Below are 5,957 nucleotides of genomic sequence, written 5' to 3'. Positions count from 1 at the left end.
AGAGGCACCCTGCAGTGGAGGTAGAGAGGCAAACCAGGACATCCCAACACAGGGATAGGTTTTATTGTTTTATGTATATATTTTTTTGCTGTATTGTTTAGAGGAACAGGCAATAAAGCCTTATCTTTTATTTCACCTTTAAAACGGTCTGCATTGCATGCCTCTGCACACATCTCTTACAGTCAGGTACACTATTATATGTTAATGCAAGATACAGTAAGATCATATTTGCCTTTGCAAAATTAAGGTCATTAATAAACAAGTGAAAAATCAGGAGTCCCGGTACCGATCCTTAAGGTACACCAGTTTTTACAATTGGGGATTATAGATTTGCTGCTATGTTTAATGTCTTACGTTTAACTAAATACAAATGCACCGTTCATTCATTCATTCATTCATTCACTAGAAAGTCACTTTTGAATTCAGTTCACGGGTCACTCATGATTGGCTCAATTACCATTTGGCAAAAATTCACGTTCTCATAATACTCACAACTGAGATATTTCACTATTTTGCTGTTGGAGTCTGTGATAATATTTTGTTGTTTAGTTAAAGAGAAGTCCCACTAAGCAGACCAAAATAACAAAAGATATCGAGATTCAAAACAGCCTAATAGTAACAATGTTACATATTTGTATCTTTATATTTAGTTCTCTTCATAACCACTAAATTCATGCTTATCTGATACTAATATTTATTTGCTTGACTAATATTGGCATCATAATTACTCACAAATGAAGAAACATTTCTTTCACAGTAAATAAAAATGCAACTTCTGGTGCATTTGCATGCCTCAGACATGTCTGCAACCCCATCTTTCTAAGAATTGATAAACTGTTTTTTTTTTTTTACAACTTCAAATTTTTATTGAATTTTTGATATCAAATAAAACATTGCATATTCAGAAATTTCAAACGTGGAATAAAAATATTCTTATCAAAATTGTAACATGTTATCTGTTTGTAAACAAACAAAAAATAAAAGACACAACAAAGAAAAAAAAAGAGGGCGGTAGGGGGATAACAGGTGTGTGATCTTTGCTTTTGTTATTTTACTATTACTCCTTCTTGAACTCTCTTCAACTCTTGTGTGGATGACTAATGTCCTTATTATTTTTCTATTATTTCTTATATTTCTTATTTCACCCACGAAAGGCCTGGCTAGTCTTATTAAAAGGTGACCTATAGCTCATTCTTACTCATATTCTTACCCATATTTCAAACGAAAATGCATTTATCTCTATCATTGCCAGATTGTGGTTCTCTCTACACCTGGGATGTCTGTCTGGGCCAACCACGGCGTCCAGACTTTTTAAAATTTGGCGCCAGTGTCATTAACTAAACTCGTTAATTTTTCCATCTGGCAAATATACCACATTCTATTCCTAATCTTGGAGATATTTGGAATCTCTGCTTGTTTCCACAGTGCCGCGATTTCGCACCTCGTGGCTGTTGCTAAATGCATAATCAATTTATTACCTGTTTTGGAAAGGCCCGGCCAAGGTCTATTCAAAAGGAACAGCCATGGATTCGGAGGAATAGTGAGGTCAAAAGTCCTCTTAAGCCAATGTCTAATTTGTGCCCATAATGGGACTATCCGAGGACAAGACCACAACATATGTAACAGGTTCGCCGATGCTCCACATTGTCTTGGGCACAAAGGGGAGTATCCTGGTCCAAACCTTGCTAATTTCTGTGGAGTGAGATACCAGCTCATAAGGACTTTATATGCGTTCTCTTTTAAAGTAGTGCATATCGAGCTCTTAGCTGCTGCTGTTACAATAGCCAATCAGTCTTCTTCACTCACCTCTTCTCCCAGATCTGCTTCCCATTTAACCATATAAGGTAGTTTATAATTTTCTGTAGAGTTTGAACCGACCACTTCTTTATACATCTGCGATGTAAGTCCCTTTGTATTTGTCTTAGACAGAGCTTTTCAAACGTAGTCAATGGGGGAAAGGGAGAATGTTTATTATAGAATGCTCTGATCTGAAGGTATCTAAAAATTTCCGTATGGGGTATCTCTTTGTCTGATCTAATTTATTCAAATGTTTTAATTTTTTTATTTCCCTCCAGATCTCAAAATCTATTAAAGCCACATTGTTTCCACATTGAAAAACCACTTTTAGATATACCCGGAGCAAACTCTGGATTACCCCAAAGAGGGGTCTTTAATGAATGTCTATTAGTTAAATTATGTCTAAATTTTGAAATCTCCGAAACCGAAATAGAGTTGGTCATCGAGGATAGCAGAGTGTTAGCCGACTTAAGGACTATTTTGGGAAGCCAAATAATGTTGTTTAGCTCCAATGGGGAGCAAACCTCTCTCTCTAGATCCACCCATCTTTTCAATCTATGATGGATCTGCCACTGCATAATTTGACATAATTGAGCTGCTCTATAATAGGACAACAGACAAGGTACTGCCAACCCCCCAGAGGAGCTCGCTTCATGATTGTTCTATTTTCTCTCGGTTTCTTATCTCCCCATATAAATTAAGAGATCTCAGACTGAAGCGAGAGCATACTGTATCCTTCAGTCTAAGTGGCACCGGTAGTGTCTGGAAAAGATATAGGATACGTGGGAGGAGTTTCATTTTAATACTATGTATCCTACCTATCCAGGAGATTTTATAGGACTTCCATTTTCTGATGTCCGTTATCAAAGAACGAATGAGTGAGGGATAATTTGCACTGTATAGGCTTTTAAAATCCTTTGTAATGTGTACCCCTAGATATTTAATCGCAGAACGCTGCCAATTAAAATAGAAATTAAGCTCTATCAATTTTACCATTTCTTTTGGAAGGGATACATTTAGCGCCTCAGATTTAGTCTGGTTTATCTTATAACCAGATATTCTATGGAATTTCCCTAACAAGTCAAATAGATTTGGCAGAGATGTGAGCGGTTTAGAAACAGTCAGAAAGATATCATCCGCATACAAAGCTATCTTATGCTCTTGGGATTGAATTTTGATTCCTGAAATGTCAGGGTGTTTCCGAATCTGTGATGCTAAAGGTTGAATACAGAGGGCAAATAAGAGGGGTGAAAGTGGACAGCCCTGTCTCGTACCGCTTACAATTTTAAGTTTATCTGATGGATGACCCTGATGAACCACTTTAGCTGTAGGGTTAGAATATAACGAGAAGATTGCTTTATTTAGTTTATTTCCAAATCCAAACGCTCCAAGCATAGCCTCTAAATATGGCCAGTCAATCCTATCAAACGCTTTTTCTGCATCTAAACTCAACATCATAACTTGTATTTTATCATTATTGGCTATATCTAACAGATCAATGATTCTTCGGGTGTTATCCGCTGCTTGCCTGTTTTTAATGAAGCCGACTTGATCTGGATGTATTAGTTTAGGTAGGATGTGACATAATCTATTGGTCAACACTTTAGCATAAATTTTGACGTCTGTGTTAATCAAAGAAATTGGCCTATAGTTCTTACAATACAGCGGATCTCTACCTGGTTTATGTATAATAGAAATGGACGCTTGGAGCATTTGTTCCTGAAATGTGGCTCCATTTAGAACAGCATTAAACATTCAAAGTAGACATGGGGCAATATTTTTACAGATTTTCTTATAATAGAGACCTGAGAAGCATAAACTGTTTTTTTTTACCAAAAGTGATAAGCCACGGAAGCACTAAAATGTAATAACAATACTTAAAAAATATTTATTCAATTTTTTTAAGACATCACTCATCTACTGTTAACCTATTAAACATGTAAGTGTCACTGGTTCCGTTTGGTTCTAGAAGGAACATCCCATTTAAGAGGGAACTTGTGCTTAACCAAATGACATTTCGGCTCCTCTTTACTATACTGTACTGTGAATCTGTATTGCATTGAATAAGGAACAAACAAGCTTATTCAATATCCACCAAAATGGCCAATTGGAGTGTTTTCTGACAGCATTTCCCCTTGAATTTTGCCTGGAAAAGGCCTGATCTGCTGCTACAGCAGATATAAAATCAGCCCCTAATGGGCTGATGTAGATAGGTATGGTATTTTCACAAAAAAGAACATCAAATATTTTTAATAGCAATCTGCCAACATTTGTAACCCACATAAATCACAATGGAGGGATTGGAGGTGGGCCCCATTTGTAGGAATGAGTTCCAATGCTCTCATTTTTGTGAGTACGTGGTCTTGATCAAATAACCTGAGGAAGAAGGATCCAGTAATTATACAAGGACATTTCATACTGTGCCACGGGAGTTGACATATGAGGTTTCTTGGACAGCAGCTTCCATCAGAAAGAACAATGATCATGGAACAAATTTAAAGGGACCCAGTGTGAAGCACTTCATAGTTTAAGGTGCTTTTGTGGAGGGATCCACCTTAAGGCACCTGATGGGGAATAACCACAAGTGCACGAGTGTTTACCTCTGGATGGTCCTTTAATACAAGCTTCAGAGTGTGTAAGTAACCTGATATTACTCAACTATTCGCTGCAATAGTTTAAAATGTTTTTATATGAATATGGATTTTACCTTTGGACCGTGACTGTTGAAGAGTATTGCGTTATGGATCAGAAGTTGCTGCTGCTGTTGTTAGTGTTGCTGTTGGAGTCGGATTCAGTGGGTAAAGACATCAAAAAGGAAGAAAAAGATGGATTGTATCATACTTAATGTAGTTTTTTTTTTAGGTTGGAATTTACTGTACATTGGCATACTGTAACTTTTGTAGTCCAATATACAGTAAATGTCTTTTGTTTGGCGCTTTTGTTTTTATTTGCAGCCTTTTTTTAGGTTGGTACTGTATTGACATTTTTATTAATTCAAATGTACAGTAATGTCTTTTTTATTTGATGCATGTATTAGTTTTTTGCAGGTTGCCAATTGACTGATAGAGTGGCAGACCGTGCTCAGAGGCCATTGGTGGGGTACTTTGCCAATCAATTGGTTTATTTACTTTTTTTGTTTTATGGCAATGCAATGTGGTTTTTATTTGAAGCCTGTACGGTATTTTTTTTTTTTTTTGCGGGTTGCCCATTGACTGGCATAGTGGAAGCTCATGCGACTCAATTGTTTTTTTGATTTAAATTGAATGTGTTTTTAATTTGAGGCTTGTTTTGGAGATTAGGTGGTTGCATATTGCTTGACATAGTGGCAGTTCATGCCTACAGGGCATGGGTGTGCCACTGTGCCAATCAATTGTTTTTTTGGTATTTGTTACAGGTTGTTTTCTATGTAATACTGTGTTTTATTTTGGGCCTGTTTTTTTTTTTTTTTAGCTTTACCATTTATTGCAATAGTGGCAAAGCATGCCCATATTACATGGGCATGCTTTAACACGTGCCAATGAATTGGTGGAGGGTGGGAGTAGGTGCCTGGGGAGGGTTGTTACGCCTCCCAGGTGGGTATTGGGGGAGGGTGGGTTAATCCCTTAATTATAGAAAAAACTGGACTCATGAGTCCCAAGAACAGGTGTGGTGGTTCAATGGACTAAAACCAGAGAATATGGGTAGCTGGTAATACAAACATAAATCAAACACAAGTTACAATAAACTTACAAATTCTAGGCATGAATGCTCACACTTACGATAATGTTACTGTAAGTGGGTTGGGTTGTAGGCTTAAAATACTTTGGCAAAATAATTAAAATAAATCCCTTGCTTATGAGAAGGTATACAGATATGTATTTAACTAGAAATGCAAGTTAGATATAGCACTAGGCTTTTTTTGTCTTTTGTTCTATAATGTTACTGTGGCAGAATCACCATTTACAGAAGGAGCTCCAATGCAAATTAAAGTTAGATACACCAACACCAGAAGCAAGGGAGGTGAAATACAAATTGGTTACTTGAAAATTAACCATAGAGATTGGTTGGTTACTTCCAAATCTGCTATTTGTACAACATATACCGTATTTCAACTGCAGTCCATGCAAACAAGGTTCACACTTGGTATTTCTTCCTATAAATCCCAAAGATCAAAAAGGGAT

This window comes from Ascaphus truei, chromosome 5 (assembly GCF_040206685.1).
Source record: "Ascaphus truei isolate aAscTru1 chromosome 5, aAscTru1.hap1, whole genome shotgun sequence".
Lineage (NCBI taxonomy): Eukaryota > Metazoa > Chordata > Amphibia > Anura > Ascaphidae > Ascaphus > Ascaphus truei.
This window is presented reverse-complemented; position numbering follows the sequence as displayed.